The sequence below is a fragment of the Sminthopsis crassicaudata genome, chromosome 2 (genome assembly GCF_048593235.1).
Source record: "Sminthopsis crassicaudata isolate SCR6 chromosome 2, ASM4859323v1, whole genome shotgun sequence".
Classification (NCBI taxonomy): domain Eukaryota; kingdom Metazoa; phylum Chordata; class Mammalia; order Dasyuromorphia; family Dasyuridae; genus Sminthopsis; species Sminthopsis crassicaudata.
In genome coordinates, this window is record NC_133618.1 from 560,989,390 (window position 1) to 561,010,000 (window position 20,611).

The window sequence follows — 20,611 nt, forward strand, 5'->3', positions numbered from 1 at the left end:
TGACCCACTAATACTATTATTAGGTCTATTTCCAAAGATGATAAGAGAAAAAGGAAAAAGATCCTCTGTGTTCTAAAAATATTTATAACAATTTTCTTTGCAGGAATACCTGTCAATTGGAGAATGGCTGAACAAGTTGTGGTATATGATCATGATGATATGCTACTGTGCTTTAAGAAATAAAGAACTCATTGATTTTAGAGAAACCTGGAAAGATTTGCATGAAACAATGAAGAACAAAATGAACAAAACCAAGACAATGCTGTTTACAGTAACAGCAATAACAGCAATATTGTTTTAAGAACTGTTTTGAATGACTAAGTTATTTTTACTATTATATATACACTCAAATTATCTACAAAGGATAAAGGAAGAAGCTATCTGCATCCAGAGGAAAAAAAACCTGACAAGCAGAAGTATGTATGGAATGATTTTACACACACACACACACACACACACACACACACACACACACACACACACACACATTTGTATGTAATGATAGTTATCTCCAAGGTGGGGAAAGGAGAAGGAAAAAAAAAAAGAAATTTTATATAATAGCATAATTATATATTTAAAAGGAATAGGGGCAGCTAGATGGCACAGTAGATAGAGTACTGGTCCTGAAGTCAGGAGGACTTGAGTTCAAATGTAGCCTCAGACACCTAATACTTATTGTGTGACTGGACAAATTACTTAAACCCAATTGCTTTGTAAAAACTCCCAAGCAATAAAAGGAATATCAAGTTGTACATAATAGATTTGCAGTTTCATGAGAGATCATCATTTTTTAAAACAAAAAATTCTACTATACTATGGAACTGCTTGTTTTAGTTCATAAATTAAAAATAAAATTTAAAAATCTAGTATCTGACCTCATGAATTAACAGAAATTATTCTTTCAAAAGTTAGGATACAATAGTCCCAGATTGATTTTTTCTTAGTTTTTAGTGCTTTTTGATTTCTTTTATCAGTGTATTTGATAGGATTGATCACATTATTATTATTTATCTTCTTAGATAATCTTTTCTGTCAGAGTTTTCATGTAATGTTTTTTTTATGGATCTTCTCCCATATCTCTAATCTTGATGGTTTGCTGACTCATTATTTATATTATTCCCTTTAAGTGTGGATATTCACCAAAGCTCTTTCTTAGGCCCTCTTCTTTCTCTATCCTCTCATATTGATCTTATTACCTTTCATGGGCTTAAGTATGATCTCTACACAGACAATTTCTAGATCTATATATCTAGTCCTAGTTTCTTTCCTAAATTTGAATTCACCCCTCACCAACAGACAGGTTGTCCTGCAGACAGCTCAAGCTCAACACATCCAGAAAAGAATTCATTATTGTTCTTCCAAAATTTACCCTTCTTAACTTTCCTTTTCTACCAAGGACACCATCATTTTTCCTCCTCTACAGGCATAATTTTGGTGATACCTTCGATTCCTTACACTCCCTAACTTCATATATCTAATCAGTTGCCAAACATTGCCATTTCTATCTTCTTGACTTCTCTTGCATTTGGCCCCTTCTCTCTACTCATAAAGCTACCAGCTAGAATAGCCATTCAACACTTATTGCCTGTATATTCTAGTCTCTTTGTTTCTCACACCCTGTACTTCATCAACAATTGCCTTGCCTTTGCACTATCTGTCCCCCATACCTGTAATGCACTGCTTCCTTACCTGTGTTCCATAGAATCTATTTCTTCTTTCAAAAAAATAGCTCAAGTATAACCTACTATATGAAGTCTTTCCTGAACTCCTACATGCTAATGGCCTTCCTCTTAAACTATCTTGTATCTCCTTTTCATTTATTCTCTTCATATAATTTTATATATGTGTGTATTTATACATGCTGTCTTTCAATTCAAAATATAAACTTGTTGAGAGGAGAGATTGTATCATTTTTGTATTTGTGTTCTCAGTGTCATGTGCAGGATCTGGCAAAAAACTGGTAAACACCTCTACTCCCCGGCCTCTTAACACCAGAACATCACTATGATTTTTCCTAAATGTGGGCCCAGGTATCTGATAAATTTTTCTTCACCTAGTATTATCCTGGGGAAATCTCACAATACAACTTGAAAATAGCTCATGTCTAGGTTTCGATGGTTGTGAATAATGTCCCTATCCTCTTTAGGTTCCCATGCAAATATTCAAATAACAATGCTCATATCCAGTATAGGATAGCTTTTATTTCCCCTAGAGAAAATTCATAAAATATTTCTAGAAGCCTCAAATAATTGGCAATTTGAATTTTCTACAGGAGGAACTCTCTGTCCATTTGACCACCATTAATAAGGAAATTTTGCTCACTTGCTGCTTCTTTAACTTTGGGAGCCATCTGTGACATTCTCTTCTTTCCAGGAGATAGATACTGCCCAGGAATGAACACTTCTGTTGGAGGGGCAATCTGAAACTTAGGGTCCAAGAACTCTCCTCAGGCTGCATGGTTTGAGAGCACATGCCTCCTTTCAGAACTGAGGAATTAACCAAGTAGGTCTGACTCTAGTACTGCTTTAAAAACAACAACAAACTTTTATTGGGCTTTCAGCTTACAAAGTATTCTTTTCACAATACTCCTATGAGGCATGTAATGTATTATTGTTCCTATTTGATAGGTGAGAATGTGGGTTGATTTTTGCCCTTTGTTCTCTAAGAGAACCAAAATGATATCACTATGTAGGAGTCAAAGTGCAGTGTGTCTGACTGTGGCCAATCTGGTGAATATGAGCTTGGAAGGTTCTACCACAGGTTGGGCATGAATAGTCTATATAAACACTTGGAGTGAAAACATCTCAAAATCTGTGCATCTCATGTTGTTTTTTTTTTTGAGCCACTGCAATTCTGCTTTGCTCACCTTTGATGCAGGCATATCATGCTGCGCTGCCTTTTGCCAGCATCTCCCATGCCATGCAATTGTTTCCAGAGTTTTTCTGAAAAATCTTGAGAGTGTCCTTGTATTGCTTCTTCTGACTATCATATTTTTTTTGCACGTTACTTGTGAAATCTGGGCAGTATATCGGTGCCATACCAAGAAATTAAATCATTTCCATTTGGATTGTTTTAGGAAGATTCTGAAGATCACCTGGCAAGATAAGGCCCCTTTTAGAGCTAAACTGCCAACTAATCTAAACTCTATTGCTAAGTGTATAGCTCTGATGGGCTGGCCACATTGTTTGAATGCAAAACATATGTTTGACTAAAAGATTATTTTACTGAGAACTCATGCAAGATGAGGATGTGGAGATTCTGGGAAATGAAATGACTTACACTCAAAGCAAGTAAGTACCAGAACTGGGACTTCAACTTACATGCTCCTGACTGTAATTCTAGTACTCCTGCCTGTCAGTATAACATGTGTTACAAACCAAAGGTCAAGTGGTTGTTTATATCTATAACTCACCATAGACAATCAGGACTATTCAACTGAAAATGACAGAAGATTACAGTCTTTTCACCATGGCTTGGCTATCCAATCAAGAGGCATCTCAAAAGGTATTAAATGCATTTGGAAAGATCTTTGTCTGGGAATTGAAGTAAAGTATTATGGCTGTATCTACTGCTCCTACAGAAGGTCTTGCTTGATCATAACCTATTTCCCTTGTTGTTAGTTCCCTTCTCTTCCTCCATTGCCCTGGAATTATTTTTATTTGGTATATATGTATTTTATTTTCCCCCAATAGAATATTGCCTCCAGAGCAGGGACTTTTCCCAATTTTTTTATTTTTTTTTATTTTTAGTCTTTGTATTGCCATTGCTAACAGAATGCCTTTCACATAGTAGGCTCTTCATAAGTATTTGATGAAGTACAGTACTCTTTTACTTTCTACTAAACTTTTTTTTTTTTTTTTGCTGGCAAGTATACTGCTATCATTCTCATGATTTATATTCACACTTTTATAGTTCTATCCTTACCACCTCACTTTCATTCATCAGATATTTCCAATCAGTGGCCAAGTTTTGTAAAATTTACCTCTGCAACAGCTTTCTTTACTCTACTGACATAATCACTCTCGTACATCACATCCTCATCATCCCCTGACTAAACTCCTATTTGGTTTTCCTGCATCATTTCCTGTCAAAAAGACTTTGTTAAAAATATAAGCCTCACCTTGTCACCATACTACTCAATTCTATTCCACAGTTCAAATTCCAGAGGCTCCCAATTAGCTCTAGGATAGAATGCCTTTTGGGCATGTAAAGTTCTTTATAATTTTTCTGTCTTTTCAGTTGTGTACAATTCTTCATGACCCTATTTTCTAGGATTTTCTTGGCAAAGATGCAGGAGTGGTTTGCCATTTCCCTCTCAAGCTCATTTTATAGTTGAAGAAATGGAGACAAATGGGGTTAAGTGACTTGTCCAGGGTCACACAACTAGTAAGTGTCTGAGGCTGGAGTTGAACTCAGGAAGATGAGTTTGACTCCAGACCTGAACTCTATGCATTATAGTGCCATCTAGTTGCCTTCTTGTATATTACTCTTTTCCATGTACTTTGTGATCTGTCCTACTTCATATTTCTCACACATGATGATCCATCTCTAGTTTCCATTCATTTGCACTGTCTCTCATACATAAAATGCTCTTTCTCTTCACCTCAAGTAATTAACAGTTTTCTTAGAGACAGTTCAACTGACACCTTCCTCCAATTGACAGTTTTTCAAAATTACCTTTAAACTGTTTTGTGTAGATAAACATTCATTCATTCATACATACATGCATGCATGCAGGTTCGAAGTCCATTTCCATAAGATTTTTCTCCATTGATGGAAGAGAATGATTACTTAGTGTTCCATGCCTGTTAAGAAGTTCAGTTGGCAAACGTTGGGAAAAGAAAAATCCTGGATCCTAGTCTTTTGATTTTGAGCTTTGAAAAAGAAGACAAATGGTTCTTGATTTTCCTCAGGGAGAGGTCTGCAGGAATAAGCTGACATGTAGGGAAACCAATACCTCAATCATGTTCCTATCTTTAGTTTGTATATCAGAAACTTTGGGAATTTCTCCTTGGATGAGATTTGGGACTCTCTTGGGGTAGAGTTGAGATATCTCATTTCCAAAGGGAGAGCACATTAACTCTCTGTATTGTCTAGCATATATTTTCATATATTCTGTATTCATATTTTCTGTATGTTCTCTCTAATTTCTGTTTGCTATTAATTTGGAGAAAAGGTTTCTTTGGTATTTTCTAAATGTGATTTTTGTGGAACTAGCATTTAGTGGGAAAGCAGTCAAACTTTGGATATATAGTTGGGGAGCACTCGTTTTGTGTTATGGGATAGTAATAAGAGCTCACTTCAATCTAAAAATTATTCTTCTTGAACTAAATATTAGTAGGATAGAAACATACAGTAGCCTGATAGCCTTTCACTGAGGAGAGCACAGTGATCAGTCTTAGGCCAATTTTTTGCTTTCTTCCCTGGCAAGATTCAAAATCTCCTTTAGAGAAGGGTAGTCAGAGGAGATTCTAGAATTATTTCTTCAAGTCTCTCTGTGAGCCACATTTAGCCAGATAATAACCTAAGTGGCCAACAAAACATAGCTATGAGTAATAACACACATATTGTTTCCTCTATTAGAAAATAAATTCTGTTAGGCAAGGGGCTATCTTAAAATTTTTTTGAATATCTAGTCAAGGGTGTGCTGCTAATGCCAAATCAAACAATCTTGAGAGCTAGTTGTTAAATTTTTACCTCAGAAATCTGCAAATGCCACAAATTAGGACAATATTGTGGATTGTCTAGACCTGAGAAAATAATGGAGAACATTTTAATGATGCTTATTAAACTTAAGTGTGTTGCATATATGTTTTTTTGAGAGCTAATTGTAAAACATTTACCTTCATCTACTGTCCTTAGCTCTTAGCACAGTATTTAAAACATAATATGTACTTAATAAATGCTTGTTGATTGAATAGTAGTGAATTTTTCCAAATATGGCCTTATTACTTCTTATATATCTTATTGCTGAGTCTGCACATAAAACTTTTCCAGTTGGTATGTCCTATCATGTTCCATTGACAGTCTTGGAGAACCTCTATGCTATGATGCAGCATCAAGATTAGGATTTTCACATGGGAACAATACTCATTCATCACTCTTTATGGTTAGCAAAACACTATCCTTACAGCAAACTAGTGAGATAGATAGTAAAATATAATTATCCCCATTTTACAGTTTAGGAAGCTAAGACTCAGAGGAGCATTTACATGTTTACAGCTGCACATCTAATAAGTAGTCCAGCCTGGACTTGATTGTTCTTTCTGCCATACCATTCTGTCTCAAATGAAAGCATCCTTTTATTTGTGTTCAGAGAGCTGAGTCTTTGACCACACCCATGGTGGAAAATTCCATTTGTCTTGGTTTGCTGACAGAAACCTCCCTGCTAGCAGGAAGTTCATACAGAAGAAAGTGTGGTATAAAATCATGGTGATGCATTCCAGATGCTCACTCTATCACTCACTTACCTTTGCCTCAGAAACATGTCACAAGGCCTAAATCATATCTTGGCTTATTCCTTATTTTCATAGGCCAGTTTCAATGAATTATACTACTATAACATTAAGATGTGGGAATTAGTACATGGCTGAGACTAAATATATAGCTATCATATTCTAGTAGGTAAAAGGAAGGCTGACTCAATGATTTGTCAAAAACAATTGATATAGCTGGGCCCCGAGTTCACTTGTAGACTATCAAATCCTGGTAATTTGTACTGGCTTAATCTCTACTCTTTATTTTTCTCTACCCCTTTTTTCCTCTCACTCCCTACAAATTCTGACAGTATTACATAGAATGGGTAGAAGTATGCAAGGAGGTTAATTAGGAGGCACTGCAATAATCGAAATGAGTTGTGATCACAGACCTAAAAGAACTAAGTCATTGGTTGGAGGAATCTGAGAGATTCTCTATTCTAATCTACTGCTATTACAGAAAAATAAATCTAGAGAGTTCAAGTTACTTGGTCAGTATCATAAATCTCACCTCTAACATCACTGACATTTATGCCAAATCCCTTAGCCTCTATGTGCCTCAGGCAAGTCCCTTAGGTTTATCTATGTAGTCTTAAATGAATTGCTGTCTTAATGGTAGTGGAACTTTGCATTGGTTAAGAAAGTTCTATACCAAGAGTTCCAAAATCACAGCTTCTTATTTCTATATCTTAAAAGCAACAGGCAGTATGGAGGAATGAAATGAGTGCTGAAGTTGGTTCCAGGGTGACCTGGTCAAAAATTGCTTATGACTATATGCTCAAGCTCTGAGATTCAGGAAACTCTCTATAACTGACCTACTAAGTTATAAAACTGAGATTGGGATGTGGATTGGTAATAGGAATTCTCTCACTTATAGGTATATCTAAAAAGCACCACACTGTATTCTCAATATAACTTCCCCTGGGTTTGGGAATGGGGAAAAAACCTCAAACACATCTACTTAACACTTCTAGAATTTGTTTGCTCACCAATAGTTTTTGAAAGAGGACTGGAAAGTCAGATGGGATTTCAAGATGGTGAGGATATAAAAATAGCAGACATAAATCTTGACTTTCATGCTATAGCATAGTGATTCTCAAAGAATACAATATGTATGTCCTAATTTTATAGAACTTACATCTGCAAACACTTGTGAATCTCCTGTATTGTTACCAACTTAAATACTCACAGCAGTGGGATTCCTCACAACAAAAAATAATACTGTGTCAAGGGCAAAAATAGTTTAAAAAGCATTGTTATAGTAGTACTATTCCACAGCAATTGGCAGCAAAAATAAAGGAAGAAGAATCTCTCAAACCTTTTGTTTGTCAAGACTGATATGAATATCTAAGAGGTGGTCCTAATTTCTCATTCTGTTTTGAGTATTTGTTATTTCCTAGTCAATTCACTTTTGCCCCATATTCTTTATTTTATTGAGTTCAGTACATGGCAGAGCCATGGTAGAGGATATCAGAGTCAGATAAAACTGAAAAACAACTGAACAGCAACAAAACCACACAACAAGTCTGACCCTTGTCTGTGTCAGATAACATAGGCTATACTGTCTATTAATGAAGCAAGTACTGGAGATTGGTCAAGATCAATAACTTGATTAGGAATTTGCTTTCTTTCGAGAATACAGTCAATTATACCTTAAAAGATATAAGTTGATTGTTGGTCTGTCTTGGCAGCATGTATATAAATAATAAACCAATTCATGTTGTTGCTAATATTTTTAGGACAATGTCCATTATAGATAATCATGGGAAATTGAGAAAACTATTGAGGCAAGAAAATAAAAATGACCAGATTAAAAACCATTAAAACCACTAAAAACCATTTTTAATCTGGTCATTTTTATTTTCTTGCCTCAATAGAAAAAAAATGCAGATCTGATAATAGCTAGTTATAATTTAAGTTTAGAATACTAGTCCTGATCTACAACATTTGTGATATTGGCAATATTATAAAGAACATTTTCAATAATCTGAGAAATTCCAAAGATATTTACCAACAAGTATAGTGCCTTTTTCATTGTTGGTAAAAATGGAATTGAATTGTAACAATATAGAATGAATTTAAAACTAAAGCTCTTAGAAAACTATTTTTTTTCCTTTTTTTTCTTTTTCTTTTTTTTTAGAAAACTATTTTCAAAGGAAAAGTGTGAATTAAAAGAACTTTCCCAAATGCTAGTTTATGTAAGTTAAGGGAAAAGTTAAAATTGTTCTGAAGGGCTGTCATAACCAATATCAATTATTTCTGGAGTTGTGACTGGCAACAGTGTGGGAGGTACTATCAGGGCTTTGCTCCTCCTTTGTGAATTGAGGGATGTTAACCTGGGCTCTCTTAGTGTCTTTTTCAACCATGCCTCCCTATCCCAGCTCAATTCTGGGTTTGCTGTGGACATGATTGGTGGAACTTGCTACTAGTGTAAAAAGTCCTGCTAATACTCCTGATTTTTCACAATTATAAATCGCTTTTTTGATAGTAAGCACTTACTACTTACTACTAAGTATTGCTATACATGGAATAAATTTAATCTAAAGTTATAATATTTTTAAAGCAGTTTTTTGTTAGTTGGTGCTTTTTCATGACTTTTTTTTTCTCCTGAGGCAATTGGGATTAAATGACTTACCCAGGGTCACACAACTATATTGTCATGATGTTTAAAAAGTTTTACATTAAAAATTCCCTGGATCATTTTTCTAAGTGAAGAGCTCTCCCACTGCAAAAATTTTGGAAACCAGTGATTTAGAAATTTCTATGAGTTAGAAATCCTCTAAATCAAAGCCAAATGTGTCTTGGAAAATTAAGATAACTGGTTTATACCTTTTTTATAATCTTTAATTCAATGACACTGGCTTCCTAGCTGTTCCATAAACAAGACACTTCATCTCTTGGCTCTAAGCATGTTCTTTGACTGTTCTACCACTCCTTTTCATCTCTATCTTGTTTCCCTGGTTTCTCTTAAATCCAAACTAAAAACCTACTTCTACAGGAAACCTTTCCCAGTTCCTCTTATAGTACTTTCCCTCCATTAATTACTTCCTATTTATACTGTTCATAACTCGCATGTACATATTTTCTTGTCTTCCCATTAGATTGTGAACTCTTTGGGGACAGGGACTGTCTTTTGCCTTTCTTTGTATCTTTAGCTCTTACTACAGTGACTGGAACATAGTTGGCACTTAATAAATGCTTATTGACTGAGTGATACTTTAATGTGCATTATTTTAATCATTAGATTATAGTTCAGCACCTAGAAGACTTGAGCTCAGTTCTGATTTGGGTATGAGGAAGAAAGGGCAAATTTGGATTGAGAGCAGTTCATTAGGTGGGGCAGGATATTTCTGGGCAATCAGAGGATAGATTAAAATTCAGAAATCACTGAGTTCTTGTGGGTGAGAAAGCATAACAGGAAACATACGGCAGAAAAAAAGATGGGAAGGGCCAAAAAACATCTCTATTTTCCTTGAAATTTTTCCTTAGATCCCAGTGATGACTGAAATACAAACTAGTGGTTATATCTGAGGCTACCTTTGACATAATTTTATGGGTGGCTAATTCCTGAGCCAATACCATCTCTTTCCAGTTTCATAGGGTATTAACATATAGAGAGGGCACTGATATATTTGTGTTAGAGAAGGGCCATGTGATAAAGTGAACATATTAATTGGACTAAATGAGACAAAGTGACTATCTTCAAATAGTTGAATTGCTATTGTGTAGAGAAATGAGTATACTTACTTCATGTTGCTTAATTCGGTAGAACTAGAGTCAAGAATACATATCAAGGAAACAAGTTTAGGTTAAATAAAAATAAGAACTTTTAAAGAATTATAATTACCTAACAATTGAAATAGTCTGTCTTACAATTCCACAATTCCCCTCCCTTCACCCTCTTACCTCCATCATTTGACGTGTTCAAGCCAAAGGATTAGGTACCCATCTTTCTAGTATGATGTAGAAAAGATTCCTGAATTTGAATTAGTTTAAAATATGATTTTTTGGATAGGTAAGGGGGCAAGGAGGAAGCAAGTTTGGGACTTTCAACCTTAATGAATGGGAGAATACTCTTGCCATTCTCTTGAATGAGGTTTTCTTAAAATAGCCCATCAACAGACCACTATAACACCCTCTCACCCACTCTGCGATCTCTAAATCTCAATATTCCCTAACATACAATTCAATTTACATGCATTTTGAGAACAGCCTTCTTGTGTAAAATAAGTACACTTTTACTGTCTTTTTGCTTAGGTTACAAAGCATTTATAAAATGACTGTCAGATCCTCTATAATATTGTTACCAAGTGACTCATCCCTGTCTTTTCAATGAGGACTGTGGCCCCCTGTTTCTAGGACATGGTGTTCATAGCAACAAATCAACATGGGGCCCTGGCAACATCCCATCGGTCTGCCCTGTTCCCTGTGCCTCCTGTTTCTAGTGTCTGATTGAGCCCTTTTTGGTAGCTTTCAAATATTAGCTCCTCTGGGCCTTGTTAAAATACTTCATCAATGCCCATCGTTCTCTGCAGGGGTGACCTTTAACTCATCTTTGCTGTCACTACCTGACTTGGATAACCTCCAAAGAAAGGTTGCCATGGCGATCCTGTATTCTAGGCAACCAAATCTGGCTTCTGTATCTTATTAAATGTTCCCTAAAAAGGAAATAACACAGTAGGTTGGGAGCCAGGGGTCACCCACATGTAGCAATTTGAGTCTGTATTTTTCCCCTTCTTCCAACACCTCCTTCTCTTTCTTGAGCTCTGGAGCTCCTCCTTTTCCCTCCCTCCAACCTCAGCTGCCAAGGTAAATGCATAAAGTTCAAGGGGGATAGGAATGGGGGTGGACAGAAATAAGCCAAAATGTCAATCTGCCTTTTTTTAAGAGACATTTTTACAGCTCAAATCTAAGCTACACTGGCAAATGTCACAAGTAGATATGTAATGAGAATTTGTTGGAAGCTTTAATTGGATAAGCAGTCAATGGTTTATTTATTTATTTTTTATTATGGTCTGCCTTTTGTTGTTTTCTTCTTCCCCCCTTGGGGACTGTGGTTTTTTTTATAGTGATTCTCATTAAATCTGATGAAATAATCTTTTAATCTAAAAGCTAAGGTGAATCTCATTCTTCAGGAGCTACAGGAATGTACAGTTGCTGATGATGATTTTCAAGAGGGTATTTTGTATTCACCTAGTGTTGAGAGAAAAGGAGGGGGCAGGGAGGGAAAAGCATCTCACATGCATAGTGTCTTTGGGAGAATGGAACAGGGTTTCAAAGTTTTAACAACAGCCACTTTGGCAAAGGATGTTTAGAGATCACAAAAGCTAAAGCTAGCTTCTTGGAAATAGAAGGGTAGAACTATTACAACTACCGGAACAGACAGCCATCTCTGCCCCTTAGACATACAAAACTGTGATCTCTCTGTTATAAGAGACATCTGAGCTCCCAGAATTCAAGCTGAGGTTCAGTGCTATTATCAAGGGCACAAACTAATCAGAGTAATAGGAACCCTTGGGAAGCTACTTGGAGAACAGCTTCAGAATATGGAATGGTAAAAGGATATGTTTGGGAACTTCTCTTTGAGGGACTCTCTGATGACATGGAGTAAGGGTCATAACCTGGAGATAGGGAGCTGCATTTGACTTTTAAAATATACAACAGTAACTCTTTTAGACAAAATAAATGAATGAGTCTTGTGTAATGCCTTATGCAACAATGCTCCAATTTAACTCGGCCTGTGGATAAATTTCAGTGAGTCCATGAGCTTGAATGGAAAAAAAAATGATGACTATTTAGATTGATCTTTGGTTTTATTTGTAGTCTAATATTTTTTATCTATTGCATTTAAAAACATTATTCTGAGAAGGCATTCATAGGCTTTACCAGAATGCCAAAGGAATCCAATATACACAAAAGATTAAGAACTCTTTCCTTAGAGATGTTGAGTCAAATAAGGCTATATTTGGAGTCCTAGAACATCAATTCAAAACTCAGTCTTGTGACTTGCTATCTTTGAATAATACTCACTATATCTTAGGCTTGTTTCCTTGTCTATGTATAGTGCCCACATAAGTAGGTCCACTTTTGCAATTTATGCTCACATCTAGGTTTGGATCACTCTCCTGATTATTCCCTTCAGGGTTCTCAGTGTAACTCCAAGAAGCTGAGTTTGTTATTGTTATTGTTACTTATGATTTCCTATTTACTGGTTATATTTCCAATGAACAGACTTCAATTAATTTCTGGAGAAAGGTATTTATTAAGGTGGCATAAACCAGATAGTTGGTACAAAATTATTAGTGGAATGCTCTCCCACAAATACATGCAGAGTAAAGGGAGAGTTGGGTTCTATTTTTAGAGAACATATGTCCAAAGAATAAATTCCTTGTTACTAGAAACTTTTTCTTTATCCATAGCAAAATCTCTCTCTGGTGCAAGGGGTCATCCCTTGAAGTTGCTTCTTCTCTTGGGTCACTATCTTTTTATTTATGATTGTCCATGTTTGCCTCTAGATTTTCCAAAGTGTGTCCCTTTTTGTTCTTAATTAGATGGGGTGTCTATTATTGATCCAGTCTTTGTCTTTAATAACATTGCTAGGATGAGAGTGGGTGGGTGAGAGAAATGTTATATAATCATCCCTTTCACAGGGGGATTAGAGGTATGATCTGAAAAATCTGTGTAAAAACTTTTGGGCCCTTCCCTCATACCAGAGAAGAAGTATGAATTTTTTATTTTTCTTTTATAGGGCGTTTAAAAATATTTTAAAAATATGTTGATATTGTAAATACTATGCCTATGTTTTATATACATTTCTGAATTTCTAAACTTTTTCTGTGTTGTCTGCAGCTTCTACAAAACTCCCCCAAAATTCTTATTTAATTTCTTATACAGACAATGCAATGAATTGAAACTGTAAAGGGGAAAGTTACATTTGGAAGGGCTAACTCTATTCCCTCTGTGAATACTCCCTTTCCATTCCACCCTCCTTGCTGTTCCTTAGAATAAACCCAGGGATTAGTCTCCCATTTGAGGGCCAGCTGTTGAACTGAGTCAATTGATAAACTTGCTTACTACTTAAAGCTTCCAGGAGCATGGTTAAGCTTATTTTCTTTAGCCAACAAGATTTTCCCTGCTTGACCCATTAAAGAAGTTCACATCGTGGTGGAAACAATCTTGCTTATGTCCCACAACTGGTTTGATTGAAAGTAAGGATGGGATGGTGGATGAGGACCTTTCCAGCTCAAGTTCCATCATCATGTAATTCTCAATAATTCATGATCCTCTGAAGTTTTCTGTCTAGAATCACATGGTAGTAAGTGGAAGGGCCAACATTCACCCTCAGGACTTCTGACAAAAATCTTGGGATTCTTTTAATCATGTCTAATAAATGTTTGCTCCCCTTCTCTTTTCTTCTTTGTGAGGTTAGTTCAAAGTTGTCTGCTTACATATATGAGTGGGCTCAACCTTATGCATAGCAGAGGCCATTTATGTATTGTTTGAGGAGGGATGCCAGGGAGTGAAGTGCCTTTTTGAAATATTTCTTGTCCTAATGCCTGAAATTTTCCCTTTAGAGAGGTTAGTTCCTTTGTATTTTGAAAGCTTCCCTACTTTCAAAAGTTCTCTATGAAAATCATGTTGCTCTTGGAAGGAGTAGTATATATGAATGAGAGAAAAGTAGGATAGAGGCATTCAATCCTAGAGGTAAATATCCATCTGTGATCTCATGATTCTTTGTAATCCTTCCACTTTATTTACATACATAGTTGTATATGCATGCTTAACCACACTCAGTAGTAGTGCATTCATTCAACAGTCTACTGTGTATAGAGCATGGTCTTGGTGAGATACAATGATTCCATTCATACCTGGGTGTAACTTTAGCTGTTTTGTAAGGAGTTTGATGATAATACTTCATATATATTGAGCTTCCTATATCCAAAATTAATTATACTACATTTCAGATGCTGAGTGTTGAAATGTAGGAGAAAAACACATAGATCTCCACAAGTTTTTCCCAGGGAAGAAAGCCCTAGAAAATACAAAGTAATCCATTTTCTTTTGCTTTTTTGCTTACAAAAAATGAATGGTTAACATTTTGCATTATTTTCCTTTTATTACATTTCTAATCACAATCTTGAAGCCCCAGAATACACAAAGCAGGCAAATGCAGCTACTTCTCTGACTTCTTTCTATCCCAAATCACAAAAACTGGCCCACATGTGCAGGCCATGACAATGGAAGGACTATAGAGGGACAAAAAATGTTCTAATAAATCCCTTTTTTTGGAAGCCATTCAGGGCTAAGCTCCCTAGAACTACACTTTATGTGTTCATCTAAGATGATAATAGTTCATTTAATGCATGCAATTATGAAAATGATTTTTGCTAAAAATAAGCCACATGGCTTTTTACAACAATATTGCTTCTTAGCAAGAAGCCTTTCTTTTCTGCCTCACCAGTTTTGTCCAGTGCTCCATTCTTGCCAAGAGTTTTACCAGGTTCAAATGTGACTAATTTTACCATAAAGGAAATGCTAAAAAAGATATAAGACTCTAAGCAAAACTGGGAACCACACTTATGAATTTGAAGTTTTACAGTCAATGATGAAGGGGGTGGCTTATTTTTGTATTTAGTAATCTAAGCAATATATGAAGGTATTGAAATTGAAGTGGAGAGGAAGCTTGGAATAATGACAGGAATCCAAAGACAGAGAGAAAAAGATAGACTGACAAAGACATAGAGATAGATAACACAAAGAGACATTAAGACATGAGAAACAGAGATAGAGAGTGAGAGAGACAGAGACAGAATCAGAGATAGGGAAAGATAGAAAATTGTTTTATATTGTGATTATTTTTGTTGTAATTGTATGCACAATTCAACAGCTAGATGGCTCAGTTAGAGTTCTAGGTCTGGAGTCAGGAAGACTCATCTTCCCGAGTTTAAATCTTATTCACTAGCTTATTTACTAGCTGTGTAACCCCAGCAAAGTGACTTTACCCTGTTTGCCTCAGTTTCCTTATCTGTAAAATGATCTGGAAAAGGAAATGTCAAACTGCTCTAGTATTTTTGCCAAGAAAACCCCAAATAGGACATAAATGAAACAAGTTTTAAGTACCAAAATTTAAAGTTCTGTGCTTAGGTTAAAAAAATCAATTGTATTAGTGCAGGATAGATGAGAAACATAATCAATAATTGTAATAATCATTTTATAAGTATAGAATGGATGTGAAAAAAATTTAGGAATTTTAGTAGACTGATAATTAAATAAGAATCAATATCATAACATGGCAACCAAAAAGTGTTAATAGGATTTGAAGTGCTATAATGTCCATAATGTTAGTCCTAATATACTTTGCTCAGATCAGGCAACATATAGAATAATGTATTAAGTTCTGGGTACCACATCTAGGAATAGACTTGACAAATTGGAACATATCTAAAAGAGGGAAGATAAATGAATAGTATAGAAATGGGATACCAAACTCTATGATGATCCATTGAAAAAAGTAGGGATATTGATCCAGCAGAAGAGAAAACTTGCTGGAGAGTAGGGAACATAATCTTCATCTCCAAATGTTTAAAAATTTGTCACAAGAAAGAGGCATGTTCCTCTTTGTCCTAATGATTAAATAGAAAAAGAGGAGAAAATTGTAGAGAGTTAAAATTCAATTCAATGTAATGATAAACTTCCTGATAATCAGAGATATCAAAAAACTAACAAGATGTTGTTAGTTTTCATTGGAAATCTTCAAATGTAGACAAATAACCAACTTCTTGGAGATATTTTAATGAGAATTGCTATTCAGGTATAGGTTGGATTGCATGGTCACTGAGATCCCTCCTAACAGAGTTTCTGTGATGCAGTGATAGTTCTAGAGGTGGACAAAATATTGTTGACTGACCTAAAAATATAGCAGGGGCTGAGCTAAGTGGTATTATAGCTGTAAACAATTTCTTTTTGGGTTTGATGAGAACATGGGCTTTGTGTGGCCCTTCTATTGAATTTGTGATTGCCACTGTCTTTGTTATAGAAGCAGGGTTTAATTATTCAGAGTTGCTTGGTTGCTATTCTTTGTGTTCAGGAATAGGGCAGCTGTTCCTACTGTATTCAATCTAGGCATAGGTGCTTCCCACTAGCTAAAGTAGGTGGTCCTAGATGTTCACTTGGGATTTTATGCCAGATTCCTCAGTAACATTTATGTCTGTCTTTCCTTACCGGGCCTGCTGAGTCAGGGAGGTTTTAAGGGCATTTTATTGAGCTCTCATTCCCTGTCTAAACTTGAGGAGTTGTGATTGGTTTTGCCTAATGGGATGCTGAGAGTCTCTTGAAATTTGGTTTCAGATGGAGTGTAAATGGCTCATTATTGAAACTGAAAGGCTTAGTGTATTTCCTGGGAAATAATAGCACGAAATAATTTGACAAAGAGTGGCCTGAATGGAGAACCCCCCCCCCCCGAATGTTTTATTCATTCAAGGAGACTGTTGAATACACAGCCCAAACACCCCCATAGCTAATTCATTATTGTACATCAAGCAGACATCTTTAAAATTAAACTGGATACAAATGAGTGTTGTTTTGTGCCATTAATTTCAATGGTTTTACACAATATTTGAATCATTGGCTTTCTTTTCTGTTTGGATGCTGACCAAATCTGGCTGAATTGACTTACATTAAAAACCATCCATGGGGCCTAGCCAACCCCATCTTGCAGATGGAACTCCATATGCTTTGGCTCAGCACCCATATGGAACAGTAATATGCAATCCAGGAATAGAATGTGCTATTCCTTTGCTTTCCCGGTCACCTCTAACTCCAAAGATCTATTCAGCATGAGCAGAGTTAAGTGAGCTCATCTGGAAAACATACAGCAAGATGCTGAAGTCTAAAAGTTCTAACATATGATTTCTGTTTTCTCTGGTTCTTTTTTCACTTGTGTCCCAAAATATAATTGCTCCAAGAATGTCTGGAGTTCAGGGCATCCACATTGTTGTGCTTGGAAGGTTTCCATTTTTATTTTGTTTTATTTTGGGATGGGGGGTGTTTCATTATTAGAACTTTCAGCTCAATAACATGATGTCCAGTTTTATTTTGTTTTTAATTGGGGCCACGGAGTCTCAAGGAAAAAACAATGAATTGAGTAGTTCTGGTCAGTTCTTTCAGGAAATAAGGTAATCAGCCATGAGGGGATCCTGCTTGTAGCTCAGAAAAGGATCAAATTGGGAGAGTTATGTGATCAAGCCTGAACATGAAAACCACCTTGTAGCCTAGTGAAGGTTTGTGGGAGGGTTGGATCAGAACTAAACAATGGTTGCTGCAGACCACTCACTGAATATAAGGAGGAAGTTTATCCTGTGCCTGTTTTAATAAGTGTAATCCTATCATTGTTACCACTATTTATAAGTAATTCCAATTTCTTCCAACCACCTTTTCTTTAATCCGATTAAGAGTGAACAACTGGTTCAAATTGATGCATTTATGTGAATGAATATAAACATAAAATTATCATAGCAAGGCTTGGAAAAATAGAGAAGAATGTATATCTCTGCTAGAAGTTTCAGCCAAAAACCTACCATCAACATGAAGTTTTTCCAAGTTGTTTCTTCCCTCTGTGATTATCTCTTATTTATACAACATCTGTCTTATTTGTACATAGTTATTTTTGTGTTGCCTCCCTCATTGGATTCTGAGTTCCTTGAGGACATGGATTCTTTTTGATTTTTCTCTTTATGTCTTGTGTTTACTATAATAATTAATATAATTGTATGCTTTGAAATATAATAAATGCTTGTTGACTTGGTTCTTAGGAAGGACGAGAAATATCTACATAGGTATATGAAATCAACCACAGGCAGTCTTTTTTTCATTTTCTTAGGGCTTAGCCCCGTTATCCCAGTACCTCACTCATAGTGGATACTTAATAAATGCTCATTGAATTGATTGAATTAATCAGCAGGTAGAGCAGCTCTCAATGACCCCAAGGAGATTATGGAAGGCTCAGTAGCTTCTAAATGGCTAAAGAAGTTTGCTTCTAGTTATTTCCAAATCATTCTTTGGATGAATGTAGAACTTTAGCACCAAGTCGATGTACTGGCTCCTTGCTCTGGAGCAGGGGTTCTCAAACTACTGCCCGTGGGCCAGATGCGGCCTGCTGAGGACATTTATGCGGCAGGCCGGGTTATGGCAAATGGACTGAGGGGCGGAGACAGAGTGTGAGCTTTTGTTTTTACTATAGTCTGGCCCTCCCACAGTCTGAGGGACAGTGAACTGGCCCCTATTTAAAAAGTTTGAGGACCACTGCGAGGGCTAGTCATTGGAACAATACAGTCAGAGAAAAAGTCTGATAGTTGATGGAAATAGTGTCTTTTTATTCCACTGAACAAATTAAACAAATATAGAATCCACACCATCCATTCTACTGAAATTCAGATTCAGAAGGGGCAATGTATAAACAAAGGAAGAGGGAAGAAAATATTTCATTTCTTTTATTTCTAAGTTGTGCTTTGCCCTCAAGAAGTGGGGGAAAAGAATTTTTTGTATGCTATAAACAGATAACTATTTTTCTGAACTTAAATAGATCACCAACCAAGAATCCTAATACTATAATCCCACACATGGGATAAACGATTGAATAGGAGCAGTCCTCAATTTACCAATTGGATCTGTGCCAAAAGTGTGTTTTTAAGTAAAGTTTTTGGAACTTAAAACACGTTTTCCCCTAGAGACAGTGTTATAAATAGTGGGTAGGGTCTTAGAATAGACCACAAAAGCCTATTTGAATTAGGTAATAGTAGTTCTATATAATCTAAAAATCTCTTAGGATGTTGTTTCTATGGAAAAATGTGTTCTAGATTACAGCTTGTAACTCAGAATTCTGAGAACCCATATCCTTCCCCCTGCTGCAAGAAGGGGCACCTTTCTGTAATAGTCAAATGGTAGGGTAAAGGCATGAATGTGTTTTTTCCTTGGTGGTGAGAAGGCAGTGTCAAGAAAGAAGTCTCCTCTCAAGGCAGTCACTTGCACTGTACATAAGGGATGTTTAAGAATTCTCTACTAAGAAGAGACATCTCATGAAGGTCATTGTAAGTGAAGAAAATGTGCTTTATTCTAAGAACCCTTGTTTTGTTGAAGATTTGCTCAGGGTGGCAAGGTAGTTTTCTGGCCCACATCTCAGACCAAAAAATTCACTGACATTGTGCTAGGAAGATGTAAAGTCTTTATGTCTGTGGTTCTAATTCAAGAAAATTAACCCTCAAAGTAAATTAAAAAGTATATATATATATATATATATATATATATATATATATATATATATAAAGCTATATTTTTCCAGAGGCATCCTGATTGTATAGAGGCATCATGGCTTTTAGAGTTTCAGGTGACAAGCCAAGAAACCTGTGTTCTGTGAGTCTGGCTGATTTACTTGAACTTTTCATGCTTCTGGTAATTTGCTAGTATTGACTCAGTTTTAGATAGATCCTTCTCCTCTGTAGAAGCTCCCTATGCTAACAAAATGATAAACAGAGTTGTTGATTTCTTCAGCAAAAGCCTGGAGAAAATCTACTTCTTAATCTTCTATACATAGCCCTCAAAAAGGATCAGTCTTTAGAAACAAGTTGTTCTTCAGCTATTCTCCTAAAGGATTATTAGGAAGAGAGAGAAGGGAGATTATCAGAGTGGGCTGCAGAGATTGGGATTCAGAGTTGTTGTCACTAAGGCATCTCTATTTCCTTTCTCTGTACTCTCAAACCAATTCTTCCTGTGGACATTAATTCCCATGGTTCTGTAGAGCCATATATAGTGGTTTACATGGTAAGATACACTTCCTTGAGGGAAGGGCTGCTTTTATTTTATTTTGGTTTTATATTCTCAGTGCCAAGCACAGTGCCTGGCCTATAGTAAAGGCTTCATAAATAAATATTTATTATATTTCATTGAATCGCATGTAGAGGTTGCTGTTGAGGATGGGCCTATTTTATTTTTGATAAAATCAGGTTATCTTTTAACTTTCTGATAAATATTTCTAAATAGAGAGAGACTGGCTTTTTTCATGTATGGAAAAAAGGCTTGGATTCCAAACTCTGGCATTCCTTTTGCCTTAAAGCTTAACCAATAAGAATACATTTTGTATT